The sequence below is a fragment of the Carettochelys insculpta genome, chromosome 5 (assembly GCF_033958435.1).
Source record: "Carettochelys insculpta isolate YL-2023 chromosome 5, ASM3395843v1, whole genome shotgun sequence".
In the NCBI taxonomy this organism is placed as follows: domain Eukaryota; kingdom Metazoa; phylum Chordata; order Testudines; family Carettochelyidae; genus Carettochelys; species Carettochelys insculpta.
Window position 1 is genome coordinate 50,532,902 of NC_134141.1, and position 27,598 is coordinate 50,560,499.

A 27,598-nucleotide genomic window follows, 5' to 3' on the forward strand; every position below is an offset into this window, starting at 1 on the left:
ATACACACACACGCACACACGTTTGTTATTAAAACAAAAACCAGTCAAGCAGCACTTTAAAGCATTTTGCTAGTCTTTAAAGTGCTACTTGACTGCTTTTTGTTTTGATAGTGTATAGACTAGCACGGCTTCCTCTTTGTTACGTTTGTTATTGTTTTCTGCTGGTTAATCATTTGTATGAAAACTGCCAAGAGTCCTTGGTTGATTTTTTTTATTAAAAAGATGATAACAAACAACAACAACCACCACTGAACACAGATCAGAGGTGGGGCAGTAGGGCAAATTATGCAGTGTCTCATTTACATGCTTGTAGGGCAAGAGCAAGGAAGGTGGGGGCAGAAGAGCAGCTAGCTACATGAATTTGTACTCAGTTTTCAATAGGTCATGCTTTAATGAAGGACTCAAGCCCTGACTCTCATTTCCATCTCTCTTCACGGTGGAAAGTACTCAGAAATGGGAGAAGACAAACTGCCTCAGCCTCTGCTGAGTTGCAACAAGCCACCGACAGAAGGCTAAGAAATTACCAGGTTACTGGCTCTGACCTGTAACACTCTGCCAGGTCCAGCCTTTGTTTGGAGTAAGAACAAAAATCTACAAGAACGCTGATTTCTCCAAACACACAAACATCGCTAGGCTGCTAGCAACATAAAACAGGATAATGGACAGTAGGACCATGAAAAAATGGAGCCTATTTAAGAAAGCAACAGCAGAGACTTGGCTGCTTTACGGGCTTTACTCCTCTGTTTTCTAGTAAGAGGGTTTATTTAGTAAAATTTTTGCTCAGTGAAATGAGATGCCAAATATATGCTTCCAGTCTAGTTCACTATGGTAAAAAAAGATGGCTGTTTAGTAATAGCCATAAAAATCAATCAGCCATCAATAATTTGTTGGTATTTCAGGTTTATTGATTTTAATCACTCATACTTTCTCATTCAGTTAATTGGTTTGTTTTACACTTAACCTAATATGGCCTCTTGCTCAGCTTTGGACATGCAGAATTGACACACCCATCTGCAAAGAAAAAAAGAAGTATTTTATTAAAATTACAAATTATAAAGTCTTTTTGTCTTTCTTATACCATATGTAGCAGGAAGTGGCTAAAACATCTAATCTTTGTCATCAGTGGCAATAAAGTAATCCAGACTCCAGAGTTAATCTCTTCTTTCCAGACCAATTACTATTGTTATGCTGCAGGCTCTGGTTTTCCCTATGGGTTGTTAATTAGGCTTGTGCAGAAGGCTCCCATGCCATTTAGCTGGCACTTACCTCCTTGTTTCCCATTCTCCTCCCTGTACAACCAGATGCCCTACAAGTCTTTAATAAATTATTAAGAATAATCCAACATGGAATAGAAGAAAAGTATTCTGAAAGCAGCAGGATATTTTTGTGATCCTTTCAGCGCTCTGTGGGCATACATCATACATCCTAATCAAGCAATTATTGCTACAAAAAAAAGTGGCATTTTTTTGTTGAGTAGCTCCCTCAAAAAATGTGAACAGTGCTCACGTGTGACAGAGTGCAGCTCACCACCACAGCACCTCCTGATGGCTATCCCAGGGATTAGCTCTGCTAGCTAGTACACTTTCTTCTGGGGATGTTTCACTACCATCACTTCTGCTCCAGACCCCAAATCACTCCCAGGACCATTGGATCCTCTTCAGGACACAGCCCTGTGCCTTTGCCACACTCCATGCTCCCTCCTTCTGGGGGAACTGCAGTCTACTGTCCACCCACTTCCATCAGTGGCAGCTGCATCCCGTTATCTGGCTACTTCCTCAGTGGCAAGTGCAGGGGGACCTAGGCCTACCACTACCTTGGGTCCCAGCTCAGGGCCCCTGTAGAAAGCAGCCACATTCTGCCTCTCCTCTAACCACTCAGAACCTTCCTCTGTACCACTTCTGTATGGCCCCCCACACCTTCTTCACCCTTAAATCAGGGTTTCGTGCCAGTCTTAATAGCTAGCAAGGAGCTTTCTTTAGATCCCCCATTCCCTGCAGGTAGCACTGTTCTGTACAGGGTGCTGGCTTTCCTCATGCTATGAGCTAGTCCTTCCTTCCTCAGGATCCACATAGGCTGAAAGGCAGCTTCAGTAGCTTATACAGGCCTACGGGGCCCTGACTGGCTGCTCCTCTCAGCCCTTCTCTGATTAGCTGCCTCCTACAACAAGCAGTCTAGGGTTCTATTAACCCCTTAGAGCCCAGCATGAGGCAGGTACCCCATCACACTGTGAATATCACTAAAGCTTCTTTCACATGCGGTCCTTGTCATTGCTAATGGCATATCAATAAGGGAGAGTCCATCATCCCACATGCAATACTGAATGACTGAAAATGATCGTTTGAATCAGTGTTCAAAATCGTATACAGTGTGTTATGTAAGGTGTTAATTGTTTAAAAAACATCCTTCATCCACATCTTCCTCGTGATTTGGTGATCTGTAGTAGTAGAATATCACCCTTGTTTTTCATCCCTTTTAGCCTTATCCAGAGACTTACCTCTGTCATCCAGTAATGGCCCCACACCTTCCCTGGTCACCCTACAGCAAGGCAACCCAGTGCCTGGCAATCCATGACCCAGTACTAGTTCATGTCCTGCATTTTGAAAGCCACTCCTATACCTGACACAACGTGTCCTCTCACATAGCTGCACTAGCCAGCTACTTGGAGGCACGGGCTCAGTTACTCAACCTTTCTTGACCACTTCCAATTCACATGCAGTGAGGTATGGACAGCAGTACATGGAAGTCGGTTATGCAGGGGAGTAGGTGACATAAGACATAATCTTTGCATGGCAAGGCAGGATCTGGCACTAACTATGTAGCGTAGCTGGGACCTAAATATAGTGAGCAATATGAACAGTGCAGTATACTAATGGACTGGTAACTTTACTAAATGCTGGCAAGTCTCTCACTCTCATGCCTATGCACACACGCACTTGCCATCAGCTCTTCTGACATTTAGAGGTTTCATTTTGTTTCTCTCTTTTCCAGTGTCCATGCCCCAGAAAGTATAAATTAGTTAATAGGTTCCCTCAGACAAAAGATGTAGCCTACTCATCTGGGCCACTGGTGAAGTCTGACTGAGGAACTAATTCATTCCATGAAATTTTCAAACTTTTTTTTCCCTCCTTTTTCGCATGCTAGTAAGAACACAGTGATGCCTTAAATTACAGGAAGCAGCTGGCAAATGGTGAAGAAAGAGGAAAAAGCTCTGCATCAGAATGAAATTGGACTGTAGTTCAATTTCAAGTAACACATGATCAATCATAAGTATGTCTCTTTATGGGCTAACATTCTTTCCAAGAAAATCTTCACACTCTATTTACTTGAATCTTAATTTTTGTGAAATACCCTAGGCAAAGCTTCTGGAGAAAGAAGTATCCATGGTGCAGGCCCACCAACAGAGGGGGTGGGATTGGGCAATAGAGCCAACTGCCCTGGGACTCTGTGATTCAGAAGGGGCCAGGGCACCCAGTTGTCATCACTACTAATGTGGCAATGGTGGTAACTGGAGAACTGGGCCCTTTAAGTTGCCACCAGATCCCCACTCAGCTTGTTAGCCCCCAGCCACACCCCTGCCACTTAAGGCCCCACCCCTTCCAGAGTTGCAGAGCCAACCACCCTCTCACCTTGCCCGGGGCCCAGAATCTCTGTCAGCCTCCCTACCATGGTGTAAACCAGTGGAATTACTCCAGGAATGAAACTGACTGTTGTGTGAATAATTATTGTATTATGGCCTCGGTTGCTTTGTGATTTGTTGAACACTTTCTGATAGTGTCTGGAAACGTAAAGCTGCAACGTATTAAGGCCGGGAGCCCTGGCACTTTCAATAGGTTTAGCCGGGCTTTCTTACAGTTGTGGGGTTATTTATTCCCAAAGTTTAAAGAAAAAAAGATACAATAAAGGTAAATTTATAATCTGGCAGTGTTCCAGTAAGGTGGGGAAATAATAAACATGTACAGCCAAGGCAGCAACATGGGAAGGTCTCATATGCACTAAAACCTTTTATTATGACCTCATATAGGCCCCATACTTGAAGAACTGGGTTAGCGTGAAGGAGGTTCAGCCTACAATACATTCAGCACCTGCACAATGCAGAACACACTAGCCTTTTGAAGCCATTTTTTTAAAATTTGTTCACTGAAGAAGCATTCAGGTCTCAAATGGTTTCAGGTGCAAGTGAGCACACTGCAATCTCAATTATAATTAACTTACTTATAAAAAAATTATTCCTGGAGCAAAGTTGGAGGAAGTTTTCTTTTGAATGGTATTTGAAAAGCAACAGGTTGAAAATTATAATGGAATCTCAGGATTTGAAAGCTGTTCCAATGCTTCTGGGATAGACTCCTTGTGCCACCATTGTAAGCATGAATGGGCAGTTGTCCATGTGTTAAATGGCTTATACCTCACCACAAATTGCAACTGGGTGACTCTTTGATTTACCCACTTGTGAAGGAGATAGCTACTCCTTCTGTATGTTGTCTGAAAATGCTCGAGTGCAGCCCACTGCCTAAGGAGAAGCCAGAATCCTGAGACTTCTTCTCATTGGATGCAGCTCTAGCCTCAGTAAAAGCACCATGTCCCCACCATTACCTGTAACATACATCCTCCCTGCTATTTACCAAGGCTTGTGAAAGGCCCTCAGAGGGCACCATTATCACTATCTATATAATGTCTGTGTCTGGCTCCCCTATGCAGAAACAGGACTTTAGGGTCCCTTCATGTGGCACCTGCTTTTTTATATGGCATACCAGGACCACAGCAGAGTGAGGCACTCACCCAGAATGACTTTTAATGCCCCAAATGAAAATGGGTACTTGCCTCCTTTTTAGGTGTCCAAGAAGTGGATGCCTCTCATTTTCTGCCACTGCTGTCCTTCTATCCCTGCAGCTTTGGGCCTTTTCATTCCTCCTGTTCCTTTCATTCATGGCTCCCCAGATCCCGTCTACAGCAATAAATTCACTCAATATCTCCTGTTCTATGTTATGCCTGCTATAATAAAAATAATCAGTCTACCAGAGACACATATCCTTTTGTTTCAGAGACACAGTTGATTGTCTCTCATTTACTAAGGATTATGGCCCTTTTTCGCACATTACAATAGAGATAAAAAGTGGTGTTTTTTTGTTATTAAGTGAGCATCTTTTTTAAACAAATGATACGGATGAAGCATGCAGTGCTAAAGATGGATACACTTCTTGAGTGTTTCAGAATAGGATGTTCAGTTCAAATAGCACATTGATAGGAATGTAACTGTACCTGTCATTTTCAATTAATTATAAATAGTGATTAATACATTAGTAATTATGAGGGGTAGGATATTATGCAAGTGATGAGTACTGGATTAGAAAATATGAAGGATGTGTGTTGAGGCATTGCATATGAATGTGTAAAAGAGTTAGTAGTAAACAGTGAGGAAAGAAAGTTAATCACTCAGAATGGACAGATTTGTTTTGACCATTTCTACAGTCTGTTGTCTACCACATGCACATGAGAAGCTCAACAGATGATGGACAGTACATCAGAACAACATCACTTCCAAAAAAGAAAGGAAGACAAGAATAAGGTGGAATGCTTCTCCTTCTAGAAATGTGCTGAGAATTTTTCTGTTGAAATTCTCTTTGGAAGCAATGTCAATTATACCCCTTTTCTAATATCACATTTGGAAATAGGAATGTATCCTAAACAGAAACAATGGGAAAATGTACTGCATAGTCCTCTGTAACTCTGGGCACTTCCACAATTTCCATCTATGATTCTCGAAATGCTTTGCAAACAATAAGAGGGGGATAACCACCTTTATGATCATTTTAGAGCCCTGTGTAGATGCAAGATTTGTATTCGTATTTGTAAAAGTGAGCTGCAGATATCCACATCTGCAAGTGTACATACCCATTGATATAAAGCGGATATCCACATATTTGCAGGGTTCTATTTTATGTGGCACAGAAATTACTCTATTTGACATAGTTTACACCAGGGTAGAATCATTTTGTGGAAAAGCTGGACATAATCCTTATCTTCCTGTATCTCTAACTACTAGACTTCACTCCCTGAGTTGTGAAGCAAAAGTTTTATGGGTACTGTTCTTAACAACAAACGTATTGCCATTAAGTGTAAAATGAAATTGCTTCCTTCTCTGAAGCATGTATATGAGATACACAGATTCTAAGGAAACAGGCATTAACAGACTTTTGGCCTTCAAACTGAAATTCTATAGGCAATTACTACATGTTGGTGATATCTTACAAAAGTAACAAAGCACTAAACAGCCAAATGTAGTGCAGAATCAGAGTGATACATGACATCATCAAGACAATCAGAAAAAATTGAATTTGTGGAACATATGAGGTTAGAGACTAAAGGAAGATTGCAGAAGGAAATGTTGCAAGGACTGGGACTAAGTGCAACGTGATTGAGTGATGTGGCTGACTGGATAAAATGCAGCTTGGTGCACTTCTCAAACTGTGTGAAAACAATCGAGGGTGGAAGAAGATCGCTGATCAATGACTCTCTTATGTTGTGTTTACTGTTCATTGTGAAGTGACTTTTTTATGGTGCTTTGCACTATGAGAAAAAATAATAGCACTTCACAGTTGTTGCTCATAGCAACCAACCAGAAACTGTGACACTAATACAATTCCCAGAAATTATATGCTTGAGAGAAGTAATGAGTATTGCATCATATTGCAGTGGTACAGTATGTGCAGGCCAGGACAGATTAAGTCTAAACATACCTTTTAACCAAACAGTGTCCCAAGGAGAGGGAGTAGGGAGAAGAGATTCAGGTCATCCATTTTCCAGCCCCAAATTGTTATTCTCAGAAATCAGGGGCTGCTTTGAAATGTACAGCTGCAATAGATATATCCTATTTAAAATGAGCATTATGTTCACAAACAAAGTATAGGTATTTCTGCACATTCTAACAGCTACTCAAAGAAAAGTCATTTAAATCAGCCTTGCAATCAAATAAAAGGAGTGGAGTAAATTAGTAAAAGGATTTTAAAGAGAGTGGGAAGACTTTTTTTAATATGGTTACATCTTCCTTTAATGTTATTCCATATTTTTGTGGGACCTCCTCTGCTTGACACAAACATGTTAAGGTTGCCTGGAAAACAATTCCACTTCAGCAAAAATTAAGGTTATATGCAAAATGAAAATCAAATCAGGAAAATTTTGCCATGCGAAAACATAAGAGAGGGAGAGATCATTTGGCAGAACAGCTTTCAAACAGAGACTATATCAGGCAGAACAGGGGCAATCATCACTGTGGCTGTGTCTACAGTACGAGGTAAATTCAAATTTGTATCTATCGATCTTCTAATTCTGGAATTTATAAGTTCAAATATGATGATCCTCACTTCCCATGTGCTCCTCGCAAAGTCGAGTCATTGCTGCCACACACAAACTGGCTAACATAGATTGGTGCAGTAGTGCATTGTCGGAAGCTATCCCACAGTTCGCTCATCCCCGTAGCATACTGGGTATGCTCGCTGGTCTTGCCATCATCTTCCCACATTGCATTTTCCTCATTCCCTTCCCAATCCCTGAAAATAGGCTGATCCCAGCAAATAATGCAGGGACCCTCCAAGTTAAAAGAAAGAGGATAGAAAAGTCTAGGAAAAAAGAATTTTTGGTTCCTTACCACATTACATTGCCAGCATGGGTTCAACAACTGTGTTCTCAACTGGCCATCCACTGAGTATCCCACCTCCAACCACTGCATGCATGTGATCCCTGAAAATAACACAGGGGTCTGGAAAAAAGCAGCAAGTGCTGAGGTCCCAGTTGACATGGTCCCTTCATGGGTAATCAGCTCCCCCCTTGGCTCATGATACTTCCCCCCTGCAGCAGCAAGCCCCATTATGGGCTTTTCCCCCAGAGGCAGCAAAGGTTCCTGTGTTTCTTAGCCACTGGGGGAGACTTTTCTCGGCTGGCAGCAAGTCCCTTAGCCACCGGGGGAGACATTTTCCCCAGCAGCAGCAAGGCCTGGTATGGGCGAAGGCAGGGGGAGGGCGGTGTCAGTGCGTGGAGGGCCAGTTGAAGTAGTCCTTCCCCATGGCATCAGCAAAGACCCCCAGTATCTTAACCACTGGGAGAAGACTTCTCCGTGGTGGCAGCAAAGCTCCCAATATCTTAGCCGCTGAGGTGAGACTTCCCCACAGCAGCAGCAGAATACTTTCCCTCCCTTGGAGTCCTAACACACCTGGCAGCATGGTCAGTACCGAATGACAGGCAAATCCTTTTATTGGGTTGGTTTGGGGGCTACCCATGTGATGGGTCTGAGCACGGGAAAGACAGCTGACTGGGAATAAGGGGACTTCGAAGTAGGCGGGGTCCTTTCGAAAAGGAGCCCCGTCAGGACGAGACATGCGGTGGCGAGGCGCGTCAATTTTGAAGTGCCGCGGCCGCCTGCGTGCTAATGAAGCACTGAATATGCATTTCAGTGCTTCATTAGTAAACTAAATGGCCATTTGCGTGGCCATTTCGAAGTTTGGGGCTAGTGCAGACGTAGCCATTAACACTTAGTCTCAGTAGAGATAGCAATTATCTCACACATTGCAAGGACTGTTTCTTTTCCTTTGGTATTCATAATAATCTCAGACAAGATTATCAGTATCTCTTCCCCTCTCCCCACCCTCTTTAGTTCCAGGCATCTGATTTGCCAGTTTCTATTTTATTTTATTTTAATTTTTTGGACTTCTGTGCTACGTAACTGTCAGTCTGTACTGGAAATGCTATTGATCTGAAGAAGTGGGCCTGTCCCACAAAAGCTCACCACCTAATAAATTATTTTATTAGTCTTCAAAGTGCTACATGACTACTGGTTTGTTTCACCACACTACTGATGTTATAGGCAGGAGGTCCTAATCTTCACTTATCTTACTATCAAAACTGACACATTTCTAAAAAATATGGCATTGATGAAACATCATTTTCAAACTGAAGAAGGTTTTATCACAAGTTTTTGTCTTGTCCAATCCTCATTGTCTCTCTTCGTTTTTACTACACTCCAAACTCACTGATGGCTATACAGTACAGAATCTGGGATTTACAGCCAGCATGGGACTGTCAAAATGGGGTGAAAGTATATTTTTCCCAAATAAGCCTATACTATTGCTGCTGGAAAGATGCTATGCTATTGTGAATTTGAAAGCAGGTAGTCCACAAGGTTAACTGTCCAGTTACATGCAGTGCACAGTGAAAGTTTTGAGAGCTTCTGGTCTGAAAGAATCAGGATACAGCTTTTCACCTTGCTTGTCCCTAAAAAGAGAGAGAACTCCATTCCTTTGTTACATCAACCTAGGCAGCTCTAGAATTATGCTTATTAGCAAGCCTACTAACAGGGAAGGCCAAATGGGGCAGTTGCCCAAGGTTTCAGCAATTCCAAAGTGCCCAGGGAGCCTTGGCAGCATGCTCCAGGTGGCACTGAGGGCTGGCTAGGCTGGAGGGCATGGTGCAATGCAGTCCAAGTGGCACTGAGGCCTAGATGTCTCAGCCCCCCCCACTTCCTTCCATCCCAGGCCCCACCCCGTTCAGGAGCACAGAGCCACCATCACCCGTTGCCTGGGGTCCCAGCAAGTCTGTCAACCCTCCTGCTTAATAGCATCAAGAGAAGAGCTTGATATCTTTGTGAGGTGTTAGCTTTGTAGACTATAGTTATTGCAGTCTCTGCAACATCAACAGTGTTAAATACTTATTAGGAGTTGTCAGATGTACCTGCTTATTAGGTGTTGTCAAATGTACCTGCATTCTGATCATTTGCAGGAACATTTCAAAGAGATTGCTGTGGGAACACACTGCAACATGCATTCTAGCAGCAGTGATGGGAGCAAACCATCACAGCTCTATTCAATTTTAGTTTTGATTCTAAAGAATTATGTGCACAAACAGAGACCCACGTCAAATAAGTGAAGTAAAATTAATGTGTATGACGTACAGTAGGGTAGAAGTTTTGACAGCATCAATTTGGAATGGCCAGCCTACGAACCAGCGATGAATGTGAATTCAATGTTGGAAAGTGGGCAGGAGAAACCTTTTAGCTGAAAAAGATGTAAAAATAATAATATTAATGATGTGGTTAAAGTGACCCAGAAGTTTGGAAAATTAAAAGAAAAAATAAAAAAAAGAAAAAAAGAAAAAAGAAAAAAGAAAAAAAGAAAAAAGAAAAAAAAAAGAAAAAAAATTAACAAGGCCTGACACTAATAAATCAGTGAGCAGAGCAAAGGTGATGTTATTCTCATATAACTAACATCAGAGAGAGTCAGTCACATGTAATGTGTATTCAGAGCTTGGCAGCTTGGGCCAACTTCAGCTGGAACCTTGAATGTGAAGGGTAATCCTACCCACAACCTCAGTGCAGGTTCCTGAGCAGTTTACTCAGCTGGACTGATGCTGTTTGCATTGCTCAGTCTCATACCACTTAACTGCATAGCTAAAATGGACTTATCAGCCGTTGACTGCTATGGCTATTCTCATGGAAGAAGGTTGACGGGAGCGTTTCTCTCATTGACCTTCCTTAATCTTCGCCACTTGCAAGGAGTTCTGGGGTCAACGTCAACCCCAGAAAGTGCCATTTCATGCATGTGCAAAACAAAACCATGGAAGATCAACCAGGAGCAGGGTCCATCTTCCATGCTAGTGTGGAAATGGACTTAATTTATAGCATCTATCCAGCTTTAACTGATAACAGATGACGTCTTCCAAACTGCATGAGGATATTCTATGCCCGGCTTGGTTAACTGAGGCTGGCACAAAATGGAAACACATGGGCAGGGTATAGGTTTGCATACATTCGGAGAGGCAATTGTCGCATTCAGGAAATGGGATCAAGGGAGGATAACTGCAGAAAGGTTTGTGTTTGTCATCCTGCCTCTTTCTAATCTTACCTGATTTGACCTGGAGTCTCTAAACACCAGTTGCATCATGGATTTCTGCACATGGGACAGCTTGTGTGCTCTGTATCATATGTTTTAATCCAGCAGCACAAGCACAAGCCTATTATTTGGAGATTTTTAAGCAGTAAACAGGACAGTGTGGCCCTGGAGATTTGTGTAAGTGAACAACAGACTGCATTATTTTCTTATGGCTCTTTGTACGTAATTGTGCACGTGTGTGAGTTGGGAATGGCCAAATCTGATTACATGTCTGTATTTGGGGAGGGGAAGAGGGGACCAGATACCATCAAATAGCAGGATCTATCAGCCCATTGCCATTAGAGCTCATTATCTAAAATACGAGTTAGTAATTTCAAGCACCCCAGACGTGTTTCAACAAAAAGCTTTGACTGAGCTGATAATATCAGCTCCAGCACAAAGAAGTATAAGATATTATACTATGGCTTCAAATGAGGAGCCTGAAAAATGTCAGTTTATGATGCTACAGAATGAACCTCTTTAATCTGGAACTGTCTTGTAAAGCAACATCTGTAGTTAGCCAGACAACCACTTACCATGGGTGTGGCCAAGTTTCCAGTTGTCCCATAAAGTTTGTTTACAGCCACCAATCCTGGTTCTCAGTCCTTTGTGCTGACATTTAGTTGTAAATTTAACCATAAATGTTTTCTAAGAGCCTAGTAAACAGCGAAAGTGTTGGTAATGTGGTAGACAATATTGACCTCCTGTAGTCCAGCAAATTCTCTCATTCAGCACCAGTCAGGTCCTGAAGGTACTGAACAAGAGATGTTCAACCCTTATTTTAGAAAAAAAAAAAGATTTTTTAAAAAGAAATAAAACCACTAACCTTTTTATAATCGCGGTGTCCTAAAAGCTGTATAGTTGAGTTGTTCTACTTTTTAAATTAAATCCTTATTTTGGCCCTTCTCCAACACTCAAGTCCATTAGAAACTTTTCATAGAGTTCAGGGAGCAGTAGTGTCAATGGTAGGAAAACTTCAAAAAAAGTCAGAAAATCAGCTTAAGAATGGATGAGCACCCCAAAGTTAAAGATATACCCAAAACCTGTTTAATTTTTCCCAAATCCTCATAACCCTACAAAGTTTGGCTTGAAATATCTCAGCAGATTACATAATATTTCCAAAACTATGCCCCATGAACTGAATGAAGTACCACAAGAACGATATGTTTACTCCTATATCAAACATTTTAATTTCCTGATCCAGCTGGATCCTGGAAGCACAAAGGCAAACAAAAATGGTAGCAGAGGGAGGAGTTCTTCCATCATTTTAATAGGCTTTTTAAGTCCTGGCTTGACATAGTCCTGGCTGGGATGATTTAGTTGTAGCTGATCCTGCTTTAGGCAGGGGCTGGACTAGATGACCTCCTGAGGTCCCTTCCAGCCCTAGGATTCTATGATTCATTTACCCACCAGGCATGGTCAAACAACTCAGCTGATCTCACTGGAGTAATTTTCCCTTAGGCAGAGTCTTCAGGGTCTGCATGTGATACCTTGTGCATTGTTAGTTACCGTCATAATAAACAAAGTTGTTTTTGTTTATTCACTTCAGCTTTAGCTCATGGGAGGGGGCTACCTAACTCTGACAGTGGGTATAATGCTGCCTGTTTTTCCTTCTCTTGGTAGCATAGGTAGTTAACCTCTCAAGCCAAATTAAAGGGTTTCCCTCTCTATGGTAAGCTAAAGTCCAAGGGAAAACATTTCTCAGTACAGGATACAGCAGTCATTCACCTGCCCTGGGCCACAGGCTCACAACACTGTTCCAAGGTCTGCGTGATCTTGTCAGAGATCCACATGGTCCTTTCCACCCACAGTTGCAGAGGGTTCAGACCACCACCTGAAGGTGGCATTTGTGAGTCACAGAGAAACGGGGCCTTCTCTCTGCCATGTGGCCACACTTGCATGAATATTTACGTGTCTTAAGCACCCAGTCCTGGCTGTTCCCCAGACTTCAAAAGATCTCCTCTTCAGGCACCTTTCCTCAACTCTCTCTCAGCTGTGAGTCCTGTTGGCCCAACCTCCAGTCACTGAAGAGGTTTACCAGCAGATACTGCTTTCTCCTGGTCTTCACACTGCAGAAGGTAGCTTGCCATTACTCTACTTGCTTTCCCCGTAGGCCTTGCTTTTAGGACAAAAAAAAAAATCTGTGGGTCCTTGGGCCAGAATTTGCTGGATCTGAGGGGAAATTAGGAATACAACAAGGTGGAGCCTGAAACCCTCTCCAAGGCCTAGCTCACCCTGTTGAGAAGCCTTTTGTCACAAGTCCTTCAGACAGAGGTCTACCTGCAAATAATTTTCAAAGGAAAAAAGAACAGATTAGTTCCGCAGTGGTCATTAGGAAAGTAAGTCTCAGAGGGGTATCTGTTAGTCTGTATCTGCAAAAACAAGAAGAAGTCCTGTGGCACCTTCTAGACTAACAGATTTTTTTGGAGCATAAGATTTCATGGGCAAAGACCCGCTTCATCAGACATGCATCTGACAAAGTGGGTCTTTTCCCATGAAAGCTTATGCTCCAAAAAAATCTGTTAGTCTAGAAGGTGCCACAAGACTGCTCGTTATTAGGAAAATAGGTTCAGAACATAGAGCACATACTGTGCACAGCATTGCCAGCCCCATGCAATCAAAGTCATGGGATTGTATAAAAATGAATATTTTAAAAAAAATTATGATTTGGGGTTCCATGTCCTTGCCTTCTCATTCCTGCACCTATATGTTACACCAGGGTCTTTCTCATCTTACAGCTTTTATCTGCCATCATGAGGCAAGAAATGTACTTTTCGGAAAAAAAATGAAAAGGTGAAATTTGCACAGTTCCAGAAACTGGGGCTTTAAGGGAAACATCAGCTGTCGCATGATTCACAATCAATCAATTAATCGATCAATTAGCCAAGAGCTGGCAATGCTTAAACTGTATAACTACCCCCCGTGAACATATAGACTCAGCCCCCAGAAATTCCTAGCACAGCAACCCGGCAGCAAAAACTTGACTGCATGGAAATGCGTGTGTCCTGAAGAATAGGTAAGCAGAGTAAAGCTTAGGGGTATTTAGCTCAGTACATCCTGCAGGGCTTTTTGGAAAAAGTTACATAAACACATTTTTGATCCGCTTGAAATACTGACACCAACTTTGCCCAAATAGTTTTACTCAGACTACAACTCCCTGAAAGAGTAAGAAAAGAGTAATAAAAGTTGGCTTTAAAGCTAGAGCAGGTTTTTCACCTCTCTTTTCAGAGGATACAGATACTAAAGCAGCGAGAGCCTGGAATTGCTGAAATAGTCTTTATGTTTGGCAAGCTGGTTTGTGAGTCCTTTGAACCAACGCTCATGTCCAGTATTCAGTATTACTGTACTTAACATTACAAACACAGTTTTTGAATGTGGCCAAACATTAGTGAGCCTACTTCCAAGAGAGGATTTTTAAGCAAAGCAAGATTAAAGTGAGAAATCTTGTGGTTTTGGCAATGGACTGGGAATGAGAAGGATTATGACTTGCCCAAAGAGTAAAGTCAGTACATATGACAGCTGAAAATTGATTTGAGTGTACCCATAGGGAAAGTTACACATGCTCATCTAAATCAATTTAAAGAGCAAACTTAGTTGAAGTTCAGAGAGGTAGCTGTGTTAATCTGTATCTTCACAAAACAAAAAAAGCTGTCCTGTGGCACTTCAAAGACTAACAAAATGATTGATTAGGCAATGAGCTTTCATGGGACAGACCCACTTCTTCAGATTTGGAAAACTGTGCCTGTCCCACAATAGCTCATCACCTACTAAATTATTTTGTTAGCCTTTCAAGTGTTACAGGACTGTTTTTTTCCGTTTAGTTAAAGCTGGGCACGTGGTACATGTGGATCTCCCTTAGATTCAGTTCCTGCGTTTGCCATAAACATCCTGAGTGACCTTAAGCAAGTCACTTAATTGTTCTATGCCTCCATTGCTAATCCATAAAGTAGGACATTAATGCTTGCACATTTCCAAGGGGATGTTAGAATGGCTTGAATATTATAGTAACAATAGCCATATAAGTACCTGGACTAAGTGAAGGTCTGGCAGTTTACAAGATGTCACACTCCCTTTTACTGGGAGAGTGTATCTCTGATGACCTACAACTCCCTCAAAGATCCTGTTCAGAGCTATGTCAGAATGATTCTTAATTTTGTCTATTTTTGAAGCATATAAAAAAATCTAGTTGAAAACCAGTTAATCTTAGGTGGAAAACATACATGCAAGAATATTGTTCTCCACAGGTATTAGGGCAACTGATACGTATTTGTAAGTCTTGAAAATTTCAAGAATATTGATGCCAAACACATGTTTGTATGAAAACAAGGCCCAGAAGTTCATCTGTCATCAGTATCCTGTTAAGAAGTTACAGTCATATAATCAGCTATCACAAAAATCATACACAGTCAATGCTGAGCAGTAATGCACAGATAACCCTTAAATTTCAAAATTATTCTTCAGAGCTGTTCTGGGAATAATAATGAAAACATTTGCAGAAACCATGAGCGGCCTTCAGATGATGATAAAGCCACAGAAGGGCAAAATTCATAAAAATACAAAGTTGGTCCATTCATAAATGTGAACATTAATGTAAAGCATCAATGGCAGCTTTACCTGCTATGAGATCTCACAACTGAAACTGATTATTTTATATGTAATCACATACATAACTTCATTCTACCCTCCATACAAAATGCTTCCGAGCCTGCCCTGAGTTGAGCATCTCCTGTCCAGCACCCTCGGGACCAGACTGGTGCCAGACAAGAGAATTTGCCAGACAGTGGGAGGTCAATATTTTCTAGCACATTATCAACACTTCTGCTGCTCACTGGGCTCTTACAAGACATTTTTGGGTAAATTACAGCTGAATAACAGCACAGAACACTGAGAGCCAGAACTGGTAGCTGTAAACCAACTTTATGGGACTGCAGGAAACTTGGCCACACCCAGCATAACTGGTCAATGAGCTAACTAAAATCATGGCAGATTATGGAGTTTGCCAGATGAGAGAGAGGGCTGAACTACGGAGTTTCAACCTGTATAAGTAGGAAATACATGGCGGAATTCAAGTAAAAATGAACAGGAGACATACAATTCTCCCCCAAGGAGATCAGTCTCAAATTTAATTATTGCATTATTGTTAATGAGCATCATCAGCATGGAAGCGTGTCCTCTAGAATGGTAGCCAAAACATGAAGGCACAAACAAATATTTAGTATATGTGGCACATAAATACCTTTCAAGCATGGCTTCATAAGTGCTACTTGAATGGCCTTTCTAGTGACACTGTAAACAAGAATGAGGAAACATTAAAATTGTAACCAAGCTTGTTTGTTTTAGAAATTGCCTGAACTAGAAATAAGGATGAGTGGACTAATAGGCGGTACAGTTTTGCATTGTTTTCATTTAGAGTGTGGTCTATTGTGAAAATGTCGGGTTTTTTTGTTTTTTGTTTTGTTTTTTTTTTGTTATAAAGAAATTGCACTACAGTACTTGTATGAGGTGAATTGAAAAATAGCATTTCTTTTACCATTTTTACTGTGGAAATATTTGTAATCAAAAATATAAAGTGAGCACTGCATATTGTGTTTTCTGTATTGTAATACAAATCAATATATTTCAAACGTCAAAAAACATCCAAAATATTTAATAAAATTTCAATTGTCATTCTATTGTGTAATCTTTTTAAATATGATAAATTTTAGTTAATTGCATGAGTTAACTGTAATTAATCAATAAACATTATTATATTTATTTGTATGTATATATTGCATATTTTCTGCACATACAGAGATACCAGTGACATTGGATAAGAGGAAAAAACATGTTTGTTTTCTGTCATTATAGCACATAAACGAGCATGCTTTTTTCTGGTGGTCAGTATCAGCACATAGGCTGCTTAACAGTTTACAAAACAATAGCGAATCTAATTAGTTTCTGCTTGGGAAGTTAGATTAATCATCTTTTACTTCTTTTATTTCCTGAACATTCTTATTCAGTCTTACAGTTTATGAACACAAGTACTAGACAGCTAACAAGGCTTGATGTCTGAAAACTCATCACAATATTTTCAAGAGATGTGTTCAACAGTTTGGGAGGATAACATTTTCTAACAAAATAAATGAAAACATCCTGCTTCTCGTTCATGCTGCCTGAAGGTCACATTGCCTAAGGATGTGTTCTTTCACTTGAACCGAAGTGAACTTCATGTAAGATTATAACCATGTGCTGCTGTTATCACTGCATTTATTAGAACCGAGACGAAGGTTTCAAATAATGAACCTCATATCGTGTTTTGGCTCATGCTGTTAACACATGTCTCTGAGATTAGCATAGTAAGTACACCACTAGTGAAGCAGTAACCTCTTAGTCAAACCCTGTGCCCAGAAGCATGCCAGCATAAAGTGTTAAGTTCATTTGAGAGCATGGGAACATTCTGTTTTACTCTAAAGGTTCTGAGGACTGCTTTGGGAGCAAAGCTGCCGCTCAGCCTTCATACAGCACTGTTAAGACTCCAAAGCCATTAACTTTTTACCAACTGGAAGGCACATACCGTAAACACATGTCCTGCAAAACCTTCATTTGGTTAACAGTCTGAGAAAATGCCATTGTGTTTAAATTGCTGTACCAGTCTCATCCACGTTAGGTAGATGATCTTACTAACTCACTTCCTTTTTGATTTGGGGGTTTCACCCTCACATTGCGTTGAAATTAAACACAAAATGCCTCTCTACCAAGTAGTTAGCTCAGTGCATCAAAGCTATTAGCGCAAGGAAACCAGAATCTTCCTGAAGGGAAAATTTATCCATGGTGATGTAAGTATTTTATTTCAGTGTATTCATCTTGAAGGCTCACACTGTTAAAATGCCTTATGATTAGCTCAGAGTTCAAGCCTTCATGAAAGGCCCACAATGATTCCACGTGCAAGAACAGAGTGTGACAAATGAGCTGTTGGTAAAGTGAATTTAGGAAGCCTGAAATATTTGCCCTTTGGTGAACACCTCACAGGAAGAGCCGTCAGTTACTGAGCTGGAAGTCAGGGGATACATCTTCTGTATCTCACTCTGCTGCATTCCTGCTTGACTTGAGTGAGGCAGACACACATTTTCAAGAATCCACTAACTTTTGATGATGCAGCTCTGGAGTGTCCAATCTGAGACACCTCTGTCCTGGTGGATCTAAAAATGCTGAACATTCACTGACTTCAAATGGAAGTGCACATGCTCAGTTCCTCTAATAGTCAGGCTCTAGTAGCCTCAACTGGTTCTCTGGCCTCCAACAAACAGTATCAGGCCCCTTGTAATTGCCTTCAGATCCCAGGAAAACCTCTGAGACTCCATGGCTCAACTCTTACTGCAGCTTTGCATATGGCCTATGTTTTCAACACAGGTTAGCTTCAGCAATCTATTCCATAAAGTAGCTTAATTGATTTCTAAATATATCCTGAATCAAGGGTGATTGTTAAGACCACCAACTTCAATAAACTATCACCAAATTCCCAATACAATAAAATATATTAACATACATATGTACTCACACATGTATGTTTTCCTTTAACACATCATTCCCAAAGGAGGCATTCTGTTCAGAATAATATTGCTTGCTTTATTCTTTATATATTGGGCTGTGATAAGTGCAGATGTGTTATAAATACACCTAAGTGCTGCTGAAATAGCACTCCTTTCTTTGTTGCTATACGCAAAAAGGATGTGGCATGCCTTCCTGGTCATATCATCTGCAAATAATCAGATGGTAGGATCTGTAAATTGTTTTTACATTGGGTTAAAAAAAGTTTGCATGCAGATACACACCTGCTTATGTGGAATCAGTGTTCAAAAGTCAATGATGCCTCTTTAGCAGCTGTGTGTGTTCTGAATGGTTTTATTCAGAAATGGTTAAAAATTTTATTTGAGTAATGAGTCAACTCCAAACCCAAGCAAGTGCCCAAGTTTAATTTGGCAGTCGTGCAGGGCTACCGTTTATCAACAAAACTTCATTGTGACAACTACTTGAAATGTAGCAGCACTTTACTGCTAAACATGTAGTATAGGTTCTCTTGTGTGTTTGCTCTACCTTCACTTTTACTGTAGTGACTATGAGCTAAACTTTACACTGGTTATCAAGCTATGCAATTTCTTCTCAAAGCTTTCCAAAAACAGTTGTGGTTATTTACTTTGTTTTACATATCTGCACAAATGTTGTCACCTGTGTGCTAGATAACCTGCCAGGGGCTGTGCACAGGTGAGGGAAGAAGGAAAAGCCACTGGTTCTATTTTGTTGGGTTTGTTTTTTTAAAAGTTTAAATGATAATAGCTCACGCTTTGTCCACTGGGTAGCTGTAGTTTTCTAAAATACAGCCAAGTCTTAATATTGGAAGTGATGCAAAGGAAAATACCGTTTACACTGACTCACTCACTGCCCTAGGTATTCTTAGGGTTTGTACCATGTTGCATTCTGGTGGGGTGGGGGGTGCATTACACTGTGGCTAGTCAAGAGGAATAGAGGCAAGCAAAAAATTCAAAAAGAGCTCATACTGTCTCAGAACACATTGGACTGCCTGATTTTCAGTATTACTTACCATGTGGCACGTACAAAGCTTGGTATTATGCTAATAGCTTTGCTTTACAGATGTGAATACTGAGGCACAGAGAAGAAGAGCCTTGTACTCAAGTTCACACAGTCAGTCAGTGGCAAAGCCAGAGTTAATACCAGGGATTTCTCTGATTCCACATAATCTAATAGGAATTAGAAGTGACCCCACTGGATGTCAGTTGGAAATTTGAATGAGGCAGTGATACAGCTTCTTTCAACTCAAAGTATTCCCTATCACCCTGGGAAATTATATGCAAGGATCTCCCACCAACCTCGGAAATGTGGCTGCTTCTGGGGAAAGGGGGAGAATAAGATGAATTGTTTAACAGCTCCTTTCATGACAACACTGAGCCTATTAGAAAAGAAAGTGAAGAATGTTCTTTCCAACTCAACAGCACAGAGAATTTTATTGGGCAGCCAGGAAGCAGTTACTTGGGCTGGAATTTGGCCAGGATACTAAGCAAAGCCCCTAGTCTTTTTCTGAAAAGAGCCAAAGTGACCTCTGATGTGATAACAGCTACATCAGCACTAGAGTGCACTTTCGAGGGGACACCTTGAAAAAGGGAGTGGTCAAAAGATGCCCTTTCAAAGGGGAGCATCTACATATAGGCCAAGGCTGGTGCTGTCAATGAGCGCCATTGAAAGGGCCACCGCCACTTCCAAAGGGGTCATCAGGGCTGTCAAAAAAGAGCATCCACACACACTCACTCCCTTTTTCAAAACAGGGGGGCAGGAAACAACATGGATGGGGTCACAGGGTGGCCAAGTCCTTCTGGGGCTACAGCAAGCCACTCCTTTAAAGGGCCCCTCCACAAAACCCTCACCCTGCACAGCAGGAGGCCTGCAGAGCCGCCACAAGCCCCATGGACACAGTGCACTCAGCAAAGGCCATGGACCAGCAGCAGCTTCCTAAATAATTTTTATGCCTTCTCACCAGGCATTTGGTTGAAATTTTAAAATATACGCAAGAATAAAATGGGTAAGAACACAGAAAAAAGAACATACCACAGGGTTACAATTCAAATCTTCTCTGTAAACGTAAGGGCTACGCCTACACTAGCTCACTACGTCAAAGTAGCCTATTTCAATGTAAGAACATCGAAATAGGCTACTTCAATGTGTATCGTCTACACATCCTCCAGGGCTGGTGCCATCAACGTTCAACATTGAAGTAGAAACGGAGAATGTCGAAAGGAGCCGCCCCGGAAGAACAAGCGGAGTGTCCACACACACAAGCCCTCCCCGTCGAAATAAGGGGCCAGCAAAGCCCCAAGCCGCTCCCTTAAAGGCCCCCTCTGAGACACACTCGGCCTGCACAGCACGAGATCCACAGAGCCAACAACCAGTTGCAGACCCCGTGCACGCAGCATGGACCCCCAGCTGCAGCAGCAGCAGCAGCAGAGCCAGAAGCCCTGGGCTAAGGGCTGCTGCACACGGTGACCATAGAGCCCCGCAGGGGCTGGACAGAGCATCTCTCAACACCTCAGCCAATGGTCACCATGGAGTACCCCGCTATTTCAGCGTAGTGGGACGCGGATCATCTACACATGCCCTACTTTGACGTTGAATGTTGAAGTAGGGCGCTATTCCCCATCTTCGGATAGGAATAACGATTTCAACATCTCGCCCCATCTAACGTCGATTTCAACATCGAAATAGCTCATGGCATGTGTAGACGTGATGCATACTATTTCAACGTTGTGCCAGCTACTTCGAAGTAGCTGGCTAGTGTAGACGCACCCAGGATGAATTTTTTGTCCTAGCTTTGGCAATATGGGGTTGGACTCTGATTCAAAGAAATCTATTTTTCCACACTGTGCTGTAAGTTAATTCCCTCTCTAGGTAAGCAAAAAAGGTACTGTTTTGTATTGATCAAACCAAGAGGCATCTGGTTATTATTAGCCCTATCCACTTGATCTATTTCAGAAAGTGACAGATGATGTTGTGATGCAGTTATATTTCATCCCCCAGGAAGTTATCAAAGTAATCAGTTACTTCATATTATGACAATAAGAACTGGGCTATTGGACTTGATTCCACATGCTGTCGACAGCATTTTTTTTTCTTTAAAGAATAGGTTGCTGCTTTCAGGATCTTGAAATTCACACTCTTACTCCTAGGTCTCTAGTGATCACACGTTTTGTCTCTTCCATGAATAACTTAGTATCCAACACAGCTTTATTTTTCCCTTCTGATTATTTTGCAAGTGCTCCATCTCCTTAAAGGGGTTCCAAAGAAGTTTTTGGTGCCCTATCATTCTCTTTCATTTGGCAGAGCTAAACTAGCAGTTTCCTGGGATTCATATTGATGGACTTAGCCAACAATGGACAATATGTCATAATCTGGAGTGTGGAACAAGATAAAATTAAATTAGGGGAGCTTGGGAGAAAGGAAAAGACCCTAAAACCCAGGTTTATGAGTTCTATTTCACTGCTTTTGTCCTTCCTCCTCTCTAAGGCTACGTCTACACATGCACGCTACATCGAAATAGCTAATTTCGAAGTAGCGACATCGAAATAGGCTATTTCGATGAATAGCATCTACACGTCCTTCAGGGCCAGCAGCGTCGATGTTCAACTTCGACGTTGCGCAGCCCAACATCGAAATAGGTGCAGCGAGGGAACGTCCACACGCCAAAGTAGCACACATTGAAATAGGGATGCCAGGCACAGCTGCAGACAGGGTCACCGGGCGGACTAGCGCTTCCGGGGCAACAGCTAGCCACTCCCTTAAAGGGCCCCTCCCAGACACACAGCCTGCACAGCACGCGGTCTAAGAAGCCATAGGCACACAGACCCCGGGCGCCGCAGTCATGGACCCCCAGCAGCAACAGCAGAAGCAGCAGCAGCAGCAGCCGCCAGAGCTCCACCCAGCCCTCCCGGCAGGAGCAGGGCTTGCCCTGCTCTGTGCCATGCGGGAGGCAGCTGAGCACCTCCTTGGTACACTGGAGGAGGAGCTGCCCCCAGGGCAGCAGGGCTCAACCCCTACCCCTGCAGCACCCCGCCCCCCCCCCCCCGCCTCACACGCCGGCGGCTGTGGAGCTACCCCACCAGCACCGACTGGTGGGAGCAGCTGGTGCTTGGGGAGTGGGACGACGACCGCTGGCTCAGGAACTTCAGGATGAGCCGGCAGACATTTATGGAGCTGTGCCAGGGCTCACCCCCGCAATCAGGCACCAGGACACCGCCATGCGGCGTGCCCTCACAGTGCAGAAACGGGTCGGCATCGCTGTCTGGAAGCTGGCCACTCCCGACAGCTACCGATCCGTGGGGCAGCAGTTTGGTGTCGGCAAGACCACCGTCGGGGCTGTCCTCATGGAGGTAAGAGAACCCACGGGGGGAGGGCAGGGCAGGGGAAGGGGGGCCCGGGCACAGGAGGGCAGGGGAGGGGAGGGGAAGCCAGGGCCAGGGAGGGCAGAGGAGGGCAGGGCAGAGGAGGGCAGGGCAGGGGAGGGGGGCCCGGGCACAGGAGGGCAGGGCAGGGCAGGGCCACGCACACCCTGCTCACCCCTCATTGGTGCTGTCCCATGTGCTTTCTCTGCAGGTTGTGCGTGCCATCAACGCCATGCTCCTGCACAGGCTCGCGAGGCTGGGGGACCCAGATGCCACCATCGCGGCCTTTGCCACCCTGGGCTTCCCCAACTGCTTCGGGGCTCTGGATGGGACTCACATCCCCATCCGCGCCCCGCATCACAGTGGAGGACGATACCTCAATCGAAAGGGCTACCATTCTGTGGTCCTCCAGGCCTTGGTGGAAAGACGGGGACGTTTCCAGGACATTTACGTGGGCTGGCCTGGCAGCACCCACGACACCCGGGTTTTCCGGAACTCGGGCCTATGGCGCCGGCTGGAGGTGGGGACCTACATCCCCCAGCGGGAGATCCCTCTGTGGGACACCACCATGCCCTTCTGCGTCATCGCAGATGCGGCATACCCCCTCCGGCCGTGGCTCATGCACCCCTACACGGGCCATCTCTCCGCTAGCCAGGAGCCCTTCAACGAGCGCCTGAACCACGTGCGCCAGGGGGTGGAGCGCTCATTTGGCCGCCTCAAGGGACGCTGGCGATGTCTCCTGACCCGACTGGATGCGGGCCCCAACAACATCCCCCAGATTGTGGGTGCCTGCTGCGCCCTGCACAATTTGGTCGAGAGCAAGGGGGACACCTTTTTCCAGGGCTGGGCTGCAGAGGCCGCCAGGGCACATGTCCAGCCACCTGCTGCCCCCAGTCGGCAGGTGGACCCCGAGGGGACCCGGGTCTGGGAGGCCTTGCGGGCCCACTTCGACCAACAGGCCGCGGGGTGAACTCTGCCCAGGCCCCCTACTGCCCGCCCCTTCCTCCCCCACACCATGGAGCACCCCACCGCCCCCCCCCCCCACTTGTCCTGGACAAATGACAGCACGCACTTGTGGCTGAACGTAATTTTTTTTTTCTTTCCGAACCGTTTTTTTTTGGATGTAAATAAATATGTGAACCACAAACAGAAAACTATGTACAAACGTTCAACAAAAGCAATATGTACAAAAATAAAACAATACAAAGAAACAAGTGTCCTCAATAATAAAAAGAAAACCAGGGAGGATAAAGGGGAGAACTATGTACATGGGGGGGATGGGGCAAACGGGGGGCCGAAGAAAACAGGGTCCAACTATATACAAAGGGGGGGGGGGCACGTCCCGGGCCCCTCGCCCCTATAGCCCGGCACTGGGCGTGGCCAGCCGGGAGCCCCGCCGCGCTCGCAGCCTGGTCCGTGGCTGGGTGGGAGCGGGCTGGACCGGAAGGTAAGGTGGCCGGCGAGTGTCAGGTGGCTCCAGGGGTCCCTCAGCGCACTGGCCCTCGCCGGTGGGTGGCGGGGCGACGGCGGACGGGCCGGCGACGGGCGGAGCAGCTGGTGGTGGGGCTGCAGGAACAGGCAGTGAGGGCGATGTTTCGGCCGGCGCGGCATGGGGGGGCCAGGTAGTCCACCAGGCGGTTAAATGTGTCCATGTAGGCCCCCCATGACTCCTGGCGCCAGGCCAGCGCCCGCTCCTGCAGCTGCAGGTGCTGCTCCGCGACCTCCAGCTGCCGACGGTGGATGGCCAGCAGCTGGGGGTCCGTCGCCGTCGGCTGGTGGAGGCGCGGGGTCCGCCGTCTAGCCCGCCGTGGGGCCGGTCGGTCCTCGGCCGAGGGGCTGGCCTGGGGCGAGGGTCCTGGAGGGCTCTCCGGGACGACTGAGGCCTCGCTGGCGCTCTCTTCCGGTCCTTCTGATGGTGCAGGTGCAGGACACAGGAGAGGAGGGGGGGAAGAAGAATGGAGACAGGCGTGAGTGTGGGCCCCGAGCTGTGGCCTTTGTCCCCCCAGCCCTGTGCTGCAGGTTCCCCATCCCCGTCCCCAGGAGATGCTGCTGTGATGGATGGGGTTCAGGGGTCCCCCTGCCCTGCACCCCGTCCCCTGGTGGGAGCGACTCTCACTTCACCCCGCAGGGTCTGAGAGCAGGAGAGGTTTCTTAGGCCACAGATGCCCAGTTTCTGCCAGGAGTGACAGCACCAGCTGTCGGAAGAGACAGTCCTTCCAACCCGTCGTGGGGAGAAGACCCCAAGGGGTGCCCCTCTGGGATGCAGCTTTCCCTCTCCTCAGGCTGGCTGCCTACCAGATCTCCCTTCCCCTAGCCTCTACCTGTGGCCCCTGCCCTTGCCCCCCAATTCCAAGCCAGCTCGGCTCCTCCCTCCTCTTTGTTCAAGGCAGAGGTGTCACCTGCCAGCTGTAGCCCCAGGATCCTCCTTTGGCCCTGGGAGCTATTTGGCTCTTGTTGCTCATATGTAGCCTGAGTCGCCCTTTGGCACTCTCCCCACTCCATCACATGCTGCTGCTGCGGGGTGTCCCACCCCCTCCTCCCGGGGGCCCCTCAAGGTTCCGCTCCCCCCTGGCCCGGGGATGGGGCATGGCACTGTCGTGCAGGGTTGGGGGGGTGCAGGGGCTGATGCAGTGCTGTGAGGGCCATGGCCCTGCTGTCCTTGGGGCCATGGCCGTGTGAGCATGGGGGGGCCCTGGACACATATCTATTACCCCCCGCCCCTCAAGCCCAGGGGTGTACACCAGAGGGGGGTACCTACCTGTCGGTCCACTCCCATGGTCCGGAGATCCCCAGGGGGTGGAGGCCCTGCTGCTGCTCCGGGATGGCAGGAGGAGGATCTGCAGCCCGGATTCTGCAGAGGAGGAGCCCCCCTCCTCCTCCTCCTCCTCCTGCCGCGATGTCCCGGGGGTGGCCTCCGGGGGGGGCCCCCGGGGTGCAGGGCTTACCTCTGGGGCGGACTCCGGCTGCAGGGCCTGCTGGGGCTCATCGGCCAAGGTGTCAAGGGTGGCCGGAGGGGAGGAGGTGTGCCGGGGGCCCAGGATGTCCCTGAGCTCCCTGTAAAAGGGGCAAGTGACGGGGGCGGCCCCAGATTGGCCGGCCGCATCCCGGGCCCGGGAGTAACCCTGCCGCAGCTCCTTGACCTTACTCCTGACGTGGTCAGGAGTGCGGGCAGGGTGACCCCAGGCAGCTAGGCCCTCGGCCAGCTGAGTGAACGCATCCGCGTTCCGCCTCTTGCTCCCCATTACCTGGAGCACCTCCTCCTTGCTCCAGAGCCCCAGCAGGTCCCACAGCTCGGCCTCCGTGCCCCCCCCCCCTTGTATATAGTTGGACCCTGTTTTCTTCGGCCCCCCGTTTGCCCCATCCCCCCCATGTACATAGTTCTCCCCTTTATCCTCCCTGGTTTTCTTTTTATTATTGAGGACACTTGTTTCTTTGTATTGTTTTATTTTTGTACATATTGCTTTTGTTGAACATTTGTACATAGTTTTCTGTTTGTGGTTCACATATTTATTTACATCCAAAAAAAAAACGGTTCGGAAAGAAAAAAAAAAAATTACGTTCAGCCACAAGTGCGTGCTGTCATTTGTCCAGGACAAGTGTGGGGGGGGCGGTGGGGTGCTCCATGGTGTGGGGGAGGAAGGGGCGGGCAGTAGGGGGCCTGGGCAGAGTTCACCCCGCGGCCTGTTGGTCGAAGTGGGCCCGCAAGGCCTCCCAGACCCGGGTCCCCTCGGGGTCCACCTGCCGACTGGGGGCAGCAGGTGGCTGGACATGTGCCCTGGCGGCCTCTGCAGCCCAGCCCTGGAAAAAGGTGTCCCCCTTGCTCTCGACCAAATTGTGCAGGGTGCAGCAGGCACCCACAATCTGGGGGATGTTGTTGGGGCCCGCATCCAGTCGGGTCAGGAGACATCGCCAGCGTCCCTTGAGGCGGCCAAATGAGCGCTCCACCCCCTGGCGCACGTGGTTCAGGCGCTCGTTGAAGGGCTCCTGGCTAGCGGAGAGATGGCCCGTGTAGGGGTGCATGAGCCACAGCCGGAGGGGGTATGCCGCATCTGCGATGACGCAGAAGGGCATGGTGGTGTCCCACAGAGGGATCTCCCGCCTGGGGATGTAGGTCCCCGCCTTCAGCCGGTGCCACAGGCCCGAGTTCCGGAAAACCCGGGCGTCGTGGGTGCTGCCAGGCCAGCCCACGTAAATGTCCTGGAAACGTCCCCGGCTGTCCACCAAGGCCTGGAGAACAACAGAATGGTAGCCCTTTCGATTGAGGTATCGTCCTCCACTGTGATGCGGGGCGCGGATGGGGATGTGAGTCCCATCCAGAGCCCCGAAGCAGTTGGGGAAGCCCAGGGTGGCAAAGGCCGCGATGGTGGCATCTGGGTCCCCCAGCCTCGCGAGCCTGTGCTGGAGCATGGCGTTGATGGCACGCACAACCTGCAGAGAAAGCACATGGGACAGCACCAATGAGGGGTGAGCAGGGTGTGCGTGGCTCTGCCCTGCCCTGCCCTGGCCTCCCCTCCCCTGCCCTGCCCTGCCCTCCCCCAGTGGGTTCACTTACCTCCATGAAGACAGCCCCGACGGTGGCCTTGCCGACACCAAACTGCTGCCCCACGGATCGGTAGCTGTCTGGAGTGGCCAGCTTCCAGACAGCGATGCCGACCCGTTTCTCCACTGGGAGGGCACGCCGCATGGCAGTGTCCTGGTGCCTGAGTGCGGGGGTGAGCCACTGGCACAGCTCCAGGAATGTCTGCCGGCTCATCCTGAAGT

The 27,598-nt window shown here is 46.1% G+C and overlaps 1 long non-coding RNA gene across 17 annotated transcripts in view; it reads right to left on the bottom strand.

Moving 5' to 3' along the window:
- Positions 1–284: 284 nt before the first annotated feature.
- Positions 285–27,598, bottom strand: part of LOC142013547 (uncharacterized) — a 182,173-nt gene continuing 154,859 nt past the window's right edge. For 7 of the 17 annotated variants that reach the window (XR_012645694.1, XR_012645691.1, XR_012645689.1 and 4 more), the window contains 8 exons: positions 16,150–16,199; positions 12,642–13,193; positions 11,740–11,887; positions 9,938–10,040; positions 7,643–7,734; positions 6,735–6,849; positions 4,819–4,942; positions 285–1,011 (listed from right to left, as the gene is read on the bottom strand). This is a non-coding gene — a long non-coding RNA (uncharacterized LOC142013547). Of the gene's footprint in view, positions 1,012–4,818; positions 4,990–6,734; positions 6,850–7,642; positions 7,754–9,937; positions 10,041–11,739; positions 11,888–12,641; positions 13,194–16,149; positions 16,200–27,598 lie in introns of all 17 variants that reach the window. The other 10 variants (XR_012645686.1, XR_012645682.1, XR_012645687.1 and 7 more) reach the window with 9 other exon arrangements.